Genomic DNA, 19,020 nt, shown 5'->3' on the forward strand with positions numbered 1-19,020 from the left:
CGATGATAACTGCTCGTCTAAGAAATGTATTTCTGCTTTTCTTTGCGCGAAGGGACATATTATAATCAAAGATATTGGACTTTGTTATTATGATCGAGACTTTCTCCATCTTTAACCAGAAGCCCTGTATCAGACTACAGTAGGACATGTAAAGATGAGTTCAGACATTTTCGTAATGTTTATAGTGGTGTCATTACTACAGTTTATAGTCAGAAGTATTACTCCAGTCAACTATTTAGGGGGCAGACTCTGTGTCGTGTATATAGGCTGTATGATTTACTGTTGTTGGAATAAAATTTAAACTTAAATGACAACACATGAAATTTGGATTGCGCCATGTTGTTTGATGGCCATTTTCTTATTAAATAACAATCTCTCAAACAAGTTCTTTAGTAAAATCAAATCACTACCTGTTGAATCTGTCGTAGCCTATGATGCTTTCACGTCATGCATTTTGCTGATGAGGAATGACATATCATTGTTCGGAACTACGTTCACGTAACGTAAATAACGTAAAAACGAATTCCGTTACTTATTCTATGGAGTTGTGTTTTCAAGTGGATTAATAATTTGGTGGGGCACTGCCCATAGACTGTATAAAACAGGCACAGCCCCACCTGCCCATATACTGTAGACAAGCTGGTTGGTTATTTGTAAGTGGTTTTATAATTTTCCCCTTAAAACATTGTTCTGCCTGCATGGCATCAAGGTAACTTTGCTTAGGTAGCGTGCACACCAATGCTTTTAAACGCGGCTGAAGACGCCGAATGCTAGCTGTTTTTTCAGCCCGTAGCTTTGGTTGCTGTGATACTTGAGCTGTGAGCCGGTTGGTTGTTGTGATATTTGTCCCGCCCTTCGTCCACTGTGATTGGACGGCAGGGCCGGCGCCACGAGGGGGCGTAAGGGGGCGTCGCCCCCTCATCGGCACTCTCTCGCCCCCTCAGATCACCATTAATGTTGAATGGGATTTTAATGATAATATTTTATTGAAAAATCACATTTGCCTTGTGTATTGTCTTCCTAAAGTGAATTTTACGGTCTAATTATTTAACAAAACAAAAAAATCAAGTGTGCATGTATTCTACCGTGACATTAATAAACACACGGCCACTCCATGGCTTGTTACACTTCAGGCGGCGCCGCTGGAACTGTGAGGCGATGACGTCAAAGCGCCGCGAGAGCGAGACGAAATTACACTTTGCATGATTTCTCGAATCGTTCTCGCGGTACTTTGACGTCATCCGGCTGTCGGTTCTTGCAGCGCCGCATGGAGTTGAACAAGCCTATTGTGTTGACGGCTTGACGCACGTCGACAATGAGCCCGCGTTCTCAGTCTCAGCTGTAAATCAAGATGTCGAAGTGCGAAAGTATATCAAAAGTTACAGAAAGGAGTGGGAGACCTGCCCTGTAGCAATGGATATATATGTAAAATAGCGCTGCAAATTCTGAAAACCGGACTCCGGATTACCACACATCATTTAATGCCGTGGCGTGGATTATTATCGGAGCATTTCAGGTGCACAGAACCAAATGTTCGGCTGTCATGTCAATTCTGGCACCATGAACTTCAGCCAGACTGTACATAGTTTCGAAAAGTTCAGATGTTTATGTTCTTCGGCATCCTTGCAAGTTAAAGTACAACCTATTATTGTTCTGCATTTAACGTTAAAGGTAAGCATACGATCTCCCTCTCACACACACCTGTTTATCAGAAGTAAAATACTTGTATTATTATTAATATTAATAGATAAAAAACAGACATTGAATTTATAATTAACGAATAGGTATTTGAATTAGCCTATCCTAAAGCATAGCTAAATGTGTAAACGAGTTATTGTCATTTTGCTATTGTGGTTCTCTATCTGCTGGTGTTTAATCGCTAGCTTATGGTGCATTACTTGTGGCAGTTAAAATAACTACGTTAAATGATCAAATTGAACCAAAATTTTGATAAAATGTTGCGTTTGGACCATTTTTGCGCTAGAAACCATTTGCAAACACTGTCCCCCACCATTACGTAAAAATTATTTGCACTACGGACTACGTCTGGGTCTGAACTTCAAATGAGCAGTGTTGTGCTGTTAAGTAACGTTATGTATGCTTTTTTGTTGTTGTATATAGTAAAAGTGTTCAGATCATGTACGTTGCTCACTATAGCTGTAGTTTTTGTGGTTGTATTACAGAGATGTTTGTTTATAACACGTTAAAGCTTAAGGGACGTACCAAAGCTATATGTATTTTCTAGCTTGGGGAATTAAATGCATTTTGCGTGATCGCCCCCTCTGGTATTTAAGACGCCCCCTCATCAGCGCTCAGCTGGCGCCGGCACTGTTGGACGGCCATCTGAGAACTTACATTGACGAGCTGAGCTTTTAACCCAAAGTTAAATATTTTTCGACCACAGCGCGGAAAAAAAACGGCCAGCTGCTGGCTGTTTTGAAAAACGCCACGCTTCCATTGGGAAAAAAACATACGCCGGCCACAGGCATACAAACTTTGTTGTGCATGCCCCCAGTTTATTTAAATTCTATGCTTTGCCCACCCTGTTTTATAAAGGCCCACCCACTTGAACATTTCTGGCTTCGCCACTGACTTGCACAAACAGAGCTTGTATATTAGGGTGGTCCTTATAATGGGTCAAATTGTGTGTTAGGATATCAATACAAACACACTGTGCAAAATTTTGATTGTTCCTGCAACATATTTTTGCAAAAATGGTACCATTTAAAAATGCACAACACACATAAAACTTTCTTCTTGGAGGGTAACTTTGTTCCAGTTATTTTAGTCTCTTCTGATCAGAGTAACCATATACTCTGAAAAAAAGTATTCATTCAATAATCGCAATCAATTTATTTAAAGTTAAAAAGTTACATTAAAAAAATTGAAAAACCAAACAAAAAACCCTGTTTAAATGTAGCTTAAATAAATTGATTCTGACCATTTACCTTAAAAATTGAGTTAACTGAATGAATTTTTTTTTCACTAATATCACAACTAAAACAGGAGTTTTAATTGCATGGACATGGTCAAATAAGTTCATTGCTGCCATAAGTATATGCTATTAAACAATTATACACGCTATAATATGCAAATGTGTTAAACTTCAAACGTCTTGAGCAACCTCTAAATATTAATAAATATTGAAAAAAATCCCCCAATTTATTTATTTAAACATATTGGTGGGATGAGAGTATGAACTTTTAAAAGTTGAAAATAAGGACCACGCTATTGTTTATCTGAGTAACACCCACATCCTACAACCAAATATATATATATATATATATATATATATATATATGTAAGGAATAATTGACGACAGGCCATTGAATTATAAGAAAATAATGCACACCAAGGTGGTAATGCGGCACGACGCGAAGCGGAGTGCCGTTACACCACAGGTGTGCATTATTTTCAAATAATTCAAGGGACCGGAGTCAATTATTCCGCTTATACCACGGTTACCACAAACATTGCTCTGGTGCCTAGTTTTAAGACATTTGACAAATTAGGTCTGCAGTTTACAGAAAAATAATCAACACCCATAGAACATTTCTCAGCCAATCAGAATGCAGCATTCAACAGACCCGTGGTATAAATATATATATATATATATATATATATATATATATATATATATATATATATATATATATATATATATATATATATATATATATATATATATTGCACAACTGAAATGGAAACTATAAATGTTTTTCTGCATTTACAGTTTGGTTGGAGGCCAGAAAGGGGTTGTGTTCGACTTCATGTAGTGTCACAAGCATGACATCAAAATATAAATGACTTATCACGAGAAAACAAAATTATACAAAATTATAAGTATTAGTCGCATAACATTGGCTAATGAAAATGCTGTCATTTCACAATAGTTTTTTGTAAACATTTAAAAAATAACGCTAAAGTTTGGGGCAAATCTTTAATGGAAATGCAGCTGCTGGTTTGACCTTCTATGATTTATAGTTGGAGGATCTAACAAAATCTTTTTCATTTCTGTACTGTAAGATTGCTATGTTTTAGCAATTTAAGTCCGAGTCGTAAAACAAAATTCTTTTCTCAACAGCACACGTAATGTTCAATAGCAATTACTGAAGCAGAAATAAATTGGTACGAAAAGGAATTTTCCACTGTTGAAAAGGAAAGCGCAGTCAATAGGAAAAAAATGAACTTTTGAAAGACCATTTACAAAGCAGTCATCATTTCACACCAGATGAAGAAACATCTTTCATCAAGGCGCAACCTAAAATAAATAAAACCACCCAACAGCGCTAGAAATGATTGAACTGTCTGTAAAGGTTTTTATGCTCTGTAAATGTAGACTGAGACAGCAATAAGTAACTGAATGAGAATTTACGGAGGGCTGAGAAATTATATCAAATAAACTGTCAGATTCATGATGTGGTGTATTTTATATCAGGAGTGTAGCTAAGATGAGAGGACAGCAGGGGTTTAACCCAAAAACATACTACTGAGTCTAAGGATCTTCTACTGAAAGAATTGTAATGTTTATTTTTAATACAAGACCAACTTCAGTCAGTTTTGAAGCTACTCAAGTATTTGTACTCGATTATATTTAATCTCTGGCGTTGTTCAAGGTCGCTTATCAGTGGAGTTAACCTGGGTCACACAAATGAAAGTGGCCGTTGGGGATACAACGCAATAAAGCTGAGAAAAGTTTGTATAAAGTCATTTCAGAAAATTTTTTAAACACATCATAAATGTTAGAAATGTATCATGCATGTTACAAGAATGTGAACTATGGAATACTGAATTGTGGGATTAGATCATTTAACAGTTTTTCCACATTTCTGTGTTCAGGATTATTTGGGTGGGGCTTAAACTGGTGCCTCGATGACACACTGGAGCCACAGAGAATGGCCCCGCCCCTTACACAGTTGCAATTATATATTTAGGTTGTCGATGTATTTGAAAGTTGCATGAAGGAAAGCGGACGATATTTCCCTGCGGTTTGGCCTCTCATTTACAAGAAAAAAATGTTTTTAGCACAGAAAACGATAATTTCTAAAACCTCCGGCCAAAGTGGAGATTTCTGATAACCCTGGTTATATGTTGCCCTGTCAACTGGGAAAAATGGGGTTTAAGGTTCTGAAACGTCACATTATGCGCCAGAAAATGCTTAACGTCATGGGAGCGCCCTATGTTTGCTGTTGTGAAAGCAACAGGAAGTCGTTCGTGTTGTTCGTTGGTGCCGATTCTGAGGATTTTGTATTGGCTTGCATGGCTTTATTCCTCTCCCTACACTGCCACCCATAGGTTTGGCGTATTTATGCAGGTTGATGTAAACGACAAGTTTTTTGAAAACGATGTTGTGTGCACGATGTTATTATTGAAAACGGATGCGTCCCAAGACGGCAGCTTTCCTGGGAGAGGGTGTGGTTTCAGCGCAGAGAGTGGACACGCCCTCGACGTTTAAGAGCAGAGAATGCTGCTTATTATACTAATTTCATCATTCCCATGCTGGTGGGGTGCTGGTTTAGCTGGTGGTCACCAGCATACCAGCACCAAAACACAAGATATGCTGGTCTTGCTGGTTTTTCCAGCAGGGAAACACAGCGAGAAAGTCACTGACGGTCTGAACAGGGCTTTACTGTTTATGGACCTCTAGCGGTGAAAATTACGTATTGTGCCTTTAGCATTCACATTAGGAGTGTCAGCAGGTTTTTAAAAGGGATTTAGGGGCATCACCTGCCTGAAATTTTCGAACATTTAAAGTCTTAATGGACCATTTATACATAATGTGCCATAATTTTATTGACCGTGACGCTAGTAAGCTTCGATTCACAGCATGTGCTAATAAAAAATGTAAAGCAGTGAGTGAACCACTTTTAATAAAAACGTCTGCCAAGTGCATAAATGTAAATTTAATGTAATGTAGCAATTTAAATCGTAACAATGGACTGTAAAAGCAACACCTGCTACAGTAAATGAATCAATGGAGTGTCGATTAACCGCATGGCTTGTTATCATTAACATAGCAGAGAAGTTTAGTAGTGATTTTATCTGAAGTAGTATTAAACTTATACTTTATGATGTGTCAATAGATTTAAAAAAAACAAAACAGATGCTGCCTTAATAAAGCTTTAAAGCTTTAAAGAAAAATAAAACAATAAACAAACCTATTGATTTTAGTATGCTCCTGTATACAGTAGCTCAGTAGTAGCGCAAAAGGTCATGGGTTTGAAACCAGGAAACACACATTGATTAAAAAATGTATGCCATGTAATGCACTTTAAGTCGCTTTGGACAAAAGCATTTCCCAAATGCATAAATGAGAAATTTTACCTCTGAAAAATGATTTACCTACACCTACTGTATGTGTCAACATAACCATAAACTATAAAGCAAATATTGCCACCAAGCATGAACCAGAATGTCTTTCACGTTCAGCGGACACATTTCTAATCAGCTTCAAATTGATACAAGTCTGTTTATGAACACAGATGAAGCAGGCCTTACGACAAAGCAGAAGCCGGTTGAAAATATGACTGCTGGCTGCGAGGCTTTGGACAGAATGGAGCAGAAAATAATTAAGTCTTTTTCAGCTAGACTGCTTCAGAGAATGCTTGGCAGATTTCAATATGGGCCCTTCAGGAGAAATATGGAAATGAATCCAAAGAGGAATTGTGTTGGAGGAAGCTGGGAATTTAAATAAGGCTGCAATGATCCAGGATACATACATCACTGCGGCGTGAAAACATGCTAGCACCGAGACATGACCACAGTACCTCTTTCACGGCGTGTTTATAGATGATAATGTATTACATTAATACTTTCATGACCTCCTCACCTTCTCTTCTTCTGCCCTTGAAGTTTCTTGCAGCTCGTGTTGTGTTTCTCCTCCTCTGGTTGGGAAATGTACAACATCAAAGGGGCTTGACACATGACAGATCTCCTCATTTCATTCTCCAATGAGTTTGTGTCGTTTCTTCACGCTGAGGCTCTTCTGACAGACAGACAGTCTTTCCAGGTTTCAGACTCACAGACAGCTGCGTCGACACTAAAGAGAGCTGACCAAAGAGAATCATGGGATTGATAAATATTTAAACACAACTTTTTGTCTCAATGCTACGGCTAATGAGAAATACAGCAATTTTATCAGAAACTACACTGAAAAAAATGATTCATTGAATTTAATAATTTTTTTTAAGGTAAGTGGTTGCAATCAATTTATTTAAGCTACATTTAAACAAAAGTTTTATATTTTATTTTACGTTACTAATCTTTTTTGTTTAAATGTAGCTTAAATAAATTGATTGCAACCACTTACTTAAAAAAATGTATTAAATTCAATGAATCATTTTTTTCAGTGCATTAACTCATTCCCCACCAGCCATTTTTTGTGATTATCTTCTAAAAAAATATAAACATACAAATTTATCAAATGAAAAAACAGACCCTCTTCTTTAAAAAAATAACAATAAACAAACAAAATGGGAAAAAAAATTTCATCCCATCTATATTTTTTCTCTGCTTGTGCTTATAAAATCTTAAATATGCGTATTTTTCTTAAAAATTAAAAAAAAATTAGCAAAACGCTGAAATAATTACATTTTTTGTGAAGAAATTTAGTTAGAGATCAGATTCAGAGAGATTATCAAAGCATACACAGAGTTTAAAAATTGTAAATATTTTTTTTTGCTTTAGTTTTTTATAAAGTAATTGCGGTATTACAGATTTCAGACATTTTTATGCAAATGTTTTCCCTTAATTGACGAGATAACTCATCAGTGGCGGGGGAAAATTAAAAGGTTATATTTTCCTATTTTATACTTAAAGTGATACACTGCAAAAATTATTTTACATTTTTTAATATCTTAAAATTCTTAGATTAAGATGCTTTTTCTTGATGAGCCAAATGACCCAAGAAAATAATATCAAATTTAAGTGATTTTGTGCATAAAACAAGCAAAAAATCTGCCAATGGGGTGAGCTAATTTTTCTTGATTTTTTTCTTGAATTTAGTGTTTAAGAAAAATGTTCAAGATTTTTTTTTTTTGCTTACCCCATTGGCAGATTTTTTTTTTTTTTTTTGCTTGTTTTATGCACAAAACCACTTAAATTTTATATTTTTGGTCTAAAAACTAGACTTATTTTCTTGGGTATTTTTGCTCATCAAGAAAAAGCATCTTAATTTAAGAATTTTTTGATATTTTACCTAAAACAAGAAAAAATACTAATAATTTTTTTTCTTGAAAATCTTTTTTTTTTTTTTGCAGTGTACTCCAGCCAAATATCAAAATTGATGATTTACTCAGCCTCAATCCGTCTGAGATACTTTAGTAAATGTCCTTGCATTTCCAAGCTTTTTATGAAAGAAAACCGGGATCAGGGAACAACTTCTGACTTTAAAGCCCAAAAACTGCATCCATTCTTCACAGAAGTAATCCACAAGGGGTTAATAAAGGTCTTTTGTGGGTAATCGATGCAATATTATAAGAAAAATATCCATATTTTAAACTTTATAAAGTATAATAACTAGCTTCCGTAACAACTCCATCATTAACTTATTTGTTTCATGAAAGTCACTGTGCCACGAACCCATGTCAACCAGCGCTCATACGCTAAAACTTCAAGATGGTGTCTTTACTTGAAACTAGTTATTATAGTTTATACATTTAAAAATATGGATATTTTTCTTAAACAATCCCATCAATTACCTGCCAAAGGATGAATGCACTTTTTGGGGGGTTTAAAGTCAAAAGTTGTTCCCTGATCCCTATTGTCTACCATTATAAAGCTTGGATGAACAAGGACATTTACTGAAATAACTCCAAATGTGTTTGCCTGAAAAATAATAGGCATATGTATGCCAGATTCCCTGAGGGTGAGTTAATCATGGGGTAATTTTCAATTTGGCTGGAGTATCCCTTAAAGCATTTTATTTTAGACTATACTGAAAACATATGCATAAGGTTTTTCATCAAATGGCCGTGCAAAGATGACCAATAGCTTAAAAACACAGCATGTTTCAACTGCATATTCATGGCCAACCTCTGCACGAAGGGAATACAATTTGCACAAATGATGTCTCCTTATTGTTCTCCTGTTTCATATCTTGTGTATGTTCATAGCTCAAAATACCTCATAACCTTTTATACTCTAGATCATTATGCTGTGATATCTTTCAAAGGACAGACTAGATGACAAGTGATTTTTACAATTGGAAAGTATTGGCAACAAAAAGGGATTTCATCATTAGTATAGATTCATAAAATATTTGTAGTGCAGTGGCTAGACAGTCTGGAAGATAAAATGTCTCTTTGTTCAGCTATATAAGGCACCGGAAGGTCATGCATGCAGGAATAAAAATGTAGTTTGCCCAGGGGCAAAATTAGACAAAAAGAAAAAGACAATAATCATCTGAGCTCTTTATATATATATATAAAGTATATATATGAGATGCTGATGTCTCGCCAGCTACTTTTTCTTTTAATCACAGTATAAGGGTATACTCTTAGAAATATGTCAGGTGCCACTTGACCATAATGTGCTTCTGTAATATTAAAGTGCACAATATCGCATTAAATCTGAATTTCAGTTCTCTCCTCTTGAGGAAAAAGGGCGAAACTTGACAGAAGCACTTATTTCACTCGAAGAAGATTGAGATATCAGCGTGATGCCTGGAGGGCGATCTGTCCTCTGTGCTTAATATTCTGTCACTTCACAAAAACTACCAGATCAAGAAACTCTCTTTAAAAGCTTTTTAAAGGGAAACGCTCACACAAAATTCTAAATTCTGACATTATTTACTCGCTTTCATGTAATACAAAACCTGTATGCCAAAAAAGAACAAAAATCGATATAGTACCATAAAAAACTATTTAAATTCAGAGTCTGACTAGGCAATAAATGATACACTGTAAAAAATGATGGGTTATTTTCAACCCAACGTTGGGTCAAAAAGGAACAAACCCAGCAGCCATCTCTGCATTTGCACTTTAATGTTGTATAGTGTGTGTAATGTTGGTGGGTCTACACGCACTAGTGAGGTCCAAACCCGGATGTTTAATTAAACCAAAAAATGCTTGTATTTGACCCAATATTGGGTTTAAAGGTACGGTAACACATTTTGAAAAATGCTAACGGTAGCCGCCTAGCAATGAAATCCCGATCCCACCCTCAAGTCAAACCGCCATCCAAAGTCACGCCTCTTCCAAAACACATGAACACGCACAGATCAGACGGTCACATCTCATGTCTCATTCAGCAGTGAGAAAACTTTGCAGTACAAAGTCGAATAACACTGCCAAAATAACCAAACAACTGGTTTACATCAGAATTAGTTTAAGCACACGTTCGGTTGTGTAGACGTAGTAACTATATCGTTACGCTAATCCGTAAACAAACACAAATTTCATAAGCAACACAATGTTTCATCAAAGTAGAATATCTGAATCCATCTCAATAAACATATCGCGTACCTACCTTACCAAAATAAACAGTGCAACGACTCTTTCAGACCCTTTGCGTCCTGCAGCTGTTTGCATCTCGTGGTAAAGCAGTGAAGAAGTTACCGATGTTCATTTGGGGTTTTGCTCTTGCTGATCCAGGCAGTTTTTGCTGTTGTTGTTATAAAAGATGCCTTTAGTTTTGTGCCTCCTGTGTAGATTGTCAATTTAGCAGAAAAGTTTGCTGTTCTCACTGTTTACAGGCAGGAGGTGAGCGCACGTGAACGCGCCGATGACGTATGGTGTCTGCGTGGACTCGCTGCGCGGTGGGCATTCAAATTATGCTTACGTATGAGGGACAAAAATGGAAACGTCCGTTCGGACCGAAATCTATGATTTGTTGAACATTTTTTGGTCCTACGCCTTTCACAGATGACATAAATTTCTACAAATACATTTAAACAACTTAACACAGTGATTGCTATCAGGATGTAAGGAGACTTTTAACCAGCATAACAAAAAATGTTTCAGGATCAAATCTGTTACCCTACCTTTAAACAACCCAGCATTTTGGGTTAAAGCAACCAAGCATACAATAGGTTAAACTACAACCCATGCATTAAAAACATTAACTCATGCTGTGTCTATTTTCTATGAAGATTTTGAAGATTGCATTCTCAGGTCAAGTAAGTAAACACCTCATTCTAGATAACAAAGTGAATATTTCATGACTACACTGAACAATAGAATAGACATATCTAAATCTTTTCTTGAAATATCACACATCAGGATTGTGGGATATCACACTGTCAGAAACAAAATAGCCAAAATATGGTCCCAAGCTTTCACTGATGCAGAATCCTTTACAAAGTTCATAAAATCTGCCATTTAGGTACAGATATGTTTATTCTTGGACAAAAATATATTTTAAAAATGCTAAATACTGTACAAGTAATTTTATAAAGTATATTTTGAAGTTGAAAATATATTTAATGTTAACTTATTCAAACATAAAGTTTTTCTTCCAATGTGACATGAATCTCCTTTGTTTGAAATATATTGAGGGCTAAATATATTTTTAATGCTTTATATATATATATATATATATATATATATATATATATATATATATATATATATATATATATATATATATATATATATATATATATATATATTTGGCCATTTGTGTGTATTTTGAATTTATAAATATATTTAGTACACACTCACCTAAAGGATTATTAGGAACACCATACTAATACTGTGTTTGCCACCCTTTCGCCTTCATCACTTCCTAACGTGGCATTGATCCAAGTTGCTGAAAGCATTCTTTAGAAATGTTGGCCCATATTGATAGGATAGCATCTTGCAGTTGATGGAGATTTGTGGGATGCACATCCAGGGCACTAAGCTCCCGTTCCACCAAATCCCAAAAATGCTCTATTGGGTTGAGATTTGGTGACTGTGGGGGCCATTTTAGTACAGTGAACTTATTGTCATGTACAATAAAACCAATTTGCAATGATTCGAGCTATGTGACATGGTGCATTATCCTGCTGGAAGTAGCCATCAGAGGATGGATACAGTACATGGTGGTCATAAAGAGATGGACATGGTCAGAAACAATGCTCATGTAGGCCGTGGCATTTAAACGATGCCCAATTGGCACTAAAGTGTGCCAAGAAAACATCCCCCACACCATTACACCACCACCACCAGCCTGTACAGTGGTAACAAGGCATGATGGATCCATGTTCTCATTCTGTTTAAGCCAAATTCTGACTCTACCATCTGAATGTCTCAACAGAAATCGAGACTCGTGCAAATTGAAGCCTCTTTATCCTATTTGTAGTGGAGATGAGTGGTACCCGGTGGGGTCTTCTGCTGTTGTAGCCCAACTGCCTCAAGGTTGTGCGTGTTGTGGCTTCACAAATGCTTTGCTGCATACCATAATATTTTCACCAATATATTTTATATTTTTGGCCATTTGTATGTATATATATATATATATATACATACAAATGGCCAAAAATATAAAATATATTGGTGAAAATGTGTAAATATATTCAAAAATACATTTAAGCAAATATAGTTTTAGACATTTTTATCTTTTGAAATATATTTAATAAATATATATTAATTGGCGTATGGGCAGTGACAGCTAGGGTCCCTTTTTAGCCATTTTGTTTCTGTCAGCGTATGCATGAAAGACTATATCCATTCAACCTTTAAAAACAATCAAATGCATCTTGGACCAGATATAACAACAACATTAAATTAGGATGTGCACTGGTGCCTTCATGTCTCTAGATGCTTCCTACATAGACAGCATTTTTCAGGATCTGGACGCAGCCCAAATCGTAAAATAACTCCTTTGAGGTTAACGACAGATAATAAACTCTGACAGTTTATTACGTTTCCACAGCGTCACGACCTTACTGATCTCTGAGCTTCTGGGTTCACTGGGCTCTTTCATTTGTAACAGAGTCTAGTCTAGCAGATCATGGATGGAGGCATTGGGGGAAATGTTCCAGCACTTGATCTCTGTTCGAGAGTAAAAGGTCATAATGAGAACACGGCAGGTCCTTTGGGGACTTGTGGTTATTATGACAAAGCTGAAAAGTTTGAAAGACAGTAAAGTGTATTTGAAAATAACAAAATATAGACGCTGTTTACTGAGTATACAACTAAAAGTTCACAGTGTAAAGTTAACAAAGATCATTTCTCATCTTCGGTCATCAGTCATGTCCCCAACACGATGCCTGAATCTTCAGTCTATGTGATTAATGTCACTGTGTTCCCTCATCTTTAACTCTGATGTAAGACCGGGTTTGGACTAATGGCGGTCGTCCCAGCTAGACTGATTACCAGGAGAAGAGAACTAAATAGTATCTGGTAATTACCTGCTGGAAAATGGCAGATCGCTGGCACAGGTGCTGAAGCGGCTCACCTGCATTGCTCTCTTCATTTTAAACAGGAAGAAATGACAAATTACAAAGAGGGTGTCACTTGTACAGACAAACTTATTCAATATGTTTAAGGGATGTTGAATTCCGGATTCATTTGCTTTAATATCACTTTAAAATCGAGCCATTAAAAACAAAATAAAAAACATGTATGTTGCGTGCAATTCCCTATAGCCAATATAAAATATTTTGGAATATATATTTTCATATTTATTAGGATCTTTGATAAGTTTACAATACGTAGGCCTACGTAGCAGTGTAACTTGCGTTGTGATGTCCCCAAACCTTTGGCCTCATCACGAAAGTGTCAAGCAGCCCCCGCTGCAGGCCACAACTACAGAACAAACAGAGAATAAAAGTAAAGGCGAAAAATTAAGGTTGGGAATTACATCATTAAAAAAGAATGATAGAAGTATTTCAACGCTATCTCACGAGAATTCTTACATATTTTTCAAGTTGGCTAATTCGTATTAATTCATACAACCACATTAATAAGTTTTGGTATGCTTTGCCTTGACCCCTGTGACGTTGGGGTTAGGGGTTCGGTATTGTTGTTGCTTTTTTCATGAGAATCGTATGATTTTTGCATGATTAACTTTGTATGAATTGATATAAATTAGCCAACTCATAAAATATGTATGATTTCTCGTGAGATCAGGCTGTGTACTTATAGTTCATTTGTACAGATAAATACAAATGCTGCTTTTAAAGGGTTGAAAAGGCTTCTTTTTATCCTATCTTCTCATTAAAGGCTCTCTAAGCGAATAATGTGCGACGTCACTTCCTGTTGATGTTTGAATTGTTTTCAAACAAACGGAGCGTAGCTAACGCCTCCCCCTCCCTCTCCCGTCCGTGCTTTCATGAACGCGCCCAACCCCCACCCCCAAATCCTTCTTGTCGTTTATTGGCTGGAACACTTTGTTATGTTTTGTTGTGCTAGGTTTGGCCACTATGTTGATATTGCCATTTGTGGAGCCTGAGCTGTCTACAGAGATCGCGTTTTTTTACAGTTTGATCAGCGGACAGGCAGCAAGCAGATAGTGAGGAGATGTTTGCTGTATGTAACAAAAAATGTTTTATGGTCTAAAACGCGTCAATTCGCTTAGAGCGCCTTTAATAAGACCAAGTTGAGTTCTATGGTTCATAAGCGTACCGTATGTTGCTAGTTTACATGGTGCTGTAATTTAATGGTTATTCAAAGCAATTTTAGGCTGAAATATTTACAATGCCTAGTATTGTAAATATTTCAATGCCTAGTACTTTACAATGCCTAGTATGTCTATTTAATACCGAGCCCCTAAGGTGACATTGGAGTAAAAAAAATCTAAAGTCTAGTTTCATGTGCTCACATGAAACTTTCATGTGCTCACGTGAAACCTTTTTAAAGTTCAGTTTTGCGTGCTCATGTGAAAGTTTCACGTGCGCACACAATAGTTTCATGTGCGGTACGCGATAGCTTCACATGAGCGCGAAAGTTTCACGTGAACACGTGATAGGTTCACATGCGCACGCTAAACTAAACTTCTTTTAATTTTTGCTCTATGTCCCCTTAGGGGCTCCCAAATTTCATGGTCGCAGGTGCAGGTTGTAAAAATGTACGTTGGTGTGGGCCAAATAATTTCATAAAAGCGAGACCCGCTGTTTGGAAAAATCCCCGACTCGATCTGTTGTTTTCTGCTTTGTTTCTGCTGTATGTGCTCCTGTATAGCGTAGTGGTTAAGCATTACCCAGGGAACATGCATACTGAAAGAAATGTATATAGTACCTTGCAATGGACTGTAAGTCGCTTTAGATAAAGCTTCTGCCAAATATACATTCACATTATACGAATTTATACGAAATTGCCAATTTATGAAATAGTAACATTTTTCTACACTTTCACTAGGGTGGTACCCTTTTAATAGGTCCTAATAGACCCTTTGCGTGTTTGCAAACAGAGATTACATTTTTTGTGGGCGGAGCCCAACTGGTGCCAGAAAGTGACAGCTCTGCAGTAGCGGTGTGAAGTGTTTTAGCCTTAAACTGTGATTTACATGAGTATAAAGCTAATAGTCCGAGAAATTAAGTGTGGTTGTCCAGAAACAGGGGTGGGCATGGTCCTGGAGGGCCACTGTCCTGCAAAGTTTAGCTTCATTCCTATTAAGCATACCTGAATGGATAAGGATAGTGGCCTTCCAGGACCAGGAATGCCCACACTTCATTTCTCTGACTATTAGCTTTATACTCATGTTGATTAGTGCTTTTAAAATATAATGTTTGAATATTTGAGTGCTTTATTTTGTGTTAAGCAACAAACATTATTGACTCCTGAAACCGAGGACAAACCGCTTGCAAACAAGCACGTCTATGACATGAAAAACCACAGCTGCCAAATCTGTAATATCTGCAGAAAACTGCCCAGCGAAACATAATTACAGTTAAACACACAAACACAAGCCAATATGATTATAACACACACAGATTTCTTCCTGTGAATGAGCAGGCAGCGTTGCAGGCTTTTCTTTTCCATCTCAGTCTTAGCTTGAGATCTGGACGTGTTATTATAACTCTTTGCTTTAATTACACATTGATTGTAGCACAAACCTTCAACACCAACATAATAGACAGTTTACTATGGTTTTACTACATTTAAAACAAACAAAAACATAGATACTATAGTTAAATTATGATAGTTTTGCTACAAAAACCAAGATTAAAAATGTAATTACACCAAAAAACATGCACCCTCATAACGCGATTATAATGTAATTTTGGCAATATTGTGATTATACTTTCAATAAAAATAATGTGATTTAGCTCACAATTGCAGTAAATATAATCGTGTTAAAACAGGTGCCGTACGCCGTTTTTAATTGCAGTATGCTGCCATGAAAACACTTAAATATCATCTATTAAGCACTAACTGAAGTGCCCGTGTGTTTTGTCATGCACCTCATTTTAAACTTGACATTAGGAAGTTTTCCTTGAACTCTGTCAACATGACTCGATGTCATCAGTCTAAGTGAGTGAATGAGTGACAATATTTTTCATAATTATATCCATTTTTTTATTAAATTCATAATATGTATATATATATATATATATATATATATATATATATATATATATATATATATATATATATATAATATAATATTTTACTTTAAAAACGAACAGAATGAAGAACTAAAATCAAAATGGACACACATCATGTTTAAAGAGTCTGAATGTAGACATTCAGCTGCAGTGATGCTTTGAGTAACATCAGGTGGCGGTGGGTTGGAAATGTGTGCACAGATTACAAACCTTCAGCACATAAACACAACATGTGCACAAACCTCAGGTGTCCACTTTTAAAAGGTCAAGCCAAACTGCTTTGCAATAGCACAGTGGTCTGTGTTCCATGTAAAAAAAATATACTGTTTAGTGAAACAAGAAATTTTACAGAAACAACATTCAGATTCAGGATAACAGCATGTTTAGTCATTTTGTATATCTTATTCTTAATTAATTATTTTAGGGTTTATGTTTTAAGTTTCATAGGCTGCATCCGAAAGCTCTAAAATGCTGCATTCAGGGGCAAATTCAATGTTAGGTGTACTTCCTGACTCCTGAGATACCTTCACCGTCTTGTCCCACAATTCTATGCATGGGCGTGCATGGGGAATGTGATTGGTCGAGCCTGGTAGAGCCTGGTCGAATTTGAAAAAAAAATGGCTGCCAAAAAAAGAGGCTGGAGCACAAATTTAGTGTAAATAAAGTTATAGTTTCACTTTTTACACCTTTTAATTTCATTTCCAGGGAGAAATTACACTGCAATTATTTTCAAAAAAGCATTTTCTTTGTATTTTTGTCTTGTTTTCAGTAAAAATATCTAAAAATTCTTAAATTAAGATGCTTTTCATGATGAGCAAAATGACCCAAGAAAATAAGTAGTTTTTAGACCAAAAAAATCTAAAATTTAAGTGATTTTGTGCATAAAACAAGCAAAAAAATCTGCCAATGGGGTAAGCAAAAAATCTTGAACATTTTTCTTAAAGGAATAGTCTACTCATTTTCAATATTAAAATATGTTATTACCTTAACTAAGAATTGTTAATACATCCCTCTATCATCTGTGTGCGTGCACGTAAGCGCTGGAGCGCCCTGCGACGCTTCGATAGCATTTAGCTTAGCCCCATTCATTCAATGGTACCATTTAGAGATAAAGTTAGAAGTGACCAAACACATCAACGTTTTTCCTATTTAAGACGAGTAGTTATACGAGCAAGTTTGGTGGTACAAAATAAAACGTAGCGCTTTTCTAAGCGGATTTAAAAGAGGAACTATATTTTATGGCGTAATAGCACTTTTGGGAGTACTTGGACTCGCCTGAAAAGTCCGCTCCCCTTCTCACTCTCATAATGGGAGAGGGAGGGTGTTACTGCGCGAGTCGAAGTACTCCCAAAAGTGCTATTACGCCATACAATATAGGTCTTCTTTTAAATCCGCTTAGAAAAGCGCTACGTTTTAATTTGTACCACCAAACTTGCTCATATAACTACTCGTCTTAAATAGGAAAAACGTTGATGTGTTTGGTCACTTCTAACTTTATCTCTAAATGATACCATTGAATGAATGGGGCTAAGCTAAATGCTATATAAGCACACAGATGATAGAGGGATGTATCAACAATTCTTAGTTAAGGTAATAACATATTATAAAACGACCAGTTCTGGTTCTTCATTCTGATTGGTTGAAACGCGTTCTCAGCTGTGATAAAACTCACCGGTAAACCCACGGCTCAAACCGTATTACATAGCTTGTATCACTGCGCCACTGTTGTTGTGTACTGTAGAAAATAACTGTCAAAATGTCGGATTTTGTTGTCAATTTTGATTTATTGGGTGGGCTAATTATATTATATTGTATTAATTATAATCCTCAACAATTGAACAATTAATGGCGATATCCAGATAAGTGTCAATAAATATTGTTGAGTTTTCTTGTTAATGCTTCCGTGAGGAGTAGTTGTACCGTATATTATCCACTGGGTGGCGATCACTGATCAGTGGTGGCGATCTTACACAACATAAACACTGATGCTTTCACTCAACACTTTAAAACTCAAGTGTATTTTTTGATCAGCAATCTGAATCGGATCTCTAACAAAAGTCATTCACAGAAATGGAATTATCACAACATTTGGCTCAAAATTTGAGAGGATAAAAGAACAATTGAAGGTAGGGTGAAACGTTTTTATTTTGTTGTTTGAAAGCAGAGGGTCTGTTCTTTCATTTGATATATTGTATGTTTATATATCTAAAGAAGAACATTTTTCTGGAAGGCATTAATGTTTAACTAAAGCTGGGTGGCAACTCTTTTAAAAACGCTGGCAGGGAAAGTGTTAAGCATGCTTCCAAGCATATTTGATCCACACGTCAACAGTTGCACGGTATAAATGTTAATGTATAAATTAGATGAATGTTGATTTATGAAAATAAACACCACAGTCTTAATGAATCATATTTTCATTGTGTCTTTGCTCCGTCTGTTTTGCTTGGGAACCGCTCTGTTGCAGACACACTTGAGTCTGAGGAACTACTTTGTTTGGCGGAAGACTAATATCTCTACTAATATAATTACAACTTATTTGCTGTGTTTTA

General features: G+C 36.1%; 1 long non-coding RNA gene across 1 annotated transcript in view; it reads right to left on the bottom strand.

Annotated features, from left to right (window-relative positions):
- Positions 1–6,270: 6,270 nt before the first annotated feature.
- LOC129421139 (uncharacterized) overlaps positions 6,271–19,020 on the bottom strand; it is an 82,754-nt gene continuing 70,004 nt past the window's right edge. Inside the window, exon 3 of the long non-coding RNA XR_012369136.1 lies at positions 6,271–7,049. This is a non-coding gene — a long non-coding RNA (uncharacterized lncRNA). The remainder of the gene's footprint in view (positions 7,050–19,020) is intronic.

Source organism: Misgurnus anguillicaudatus, chromosome 4 (assembly GCF_027580225.2).
Source record: "Misgurnus anguillicaudatus chromosome 4, ASM2758022v2, whole genome shotgun sequence".
NCBI classification, from domain to species: domain Eukaryota; kingdom Metazoa; phylum Chordata; class Actinopteri; order Cypriniformes; family Cobitidae; genus Misgurnus; species Misgurnus anguillicaudatus.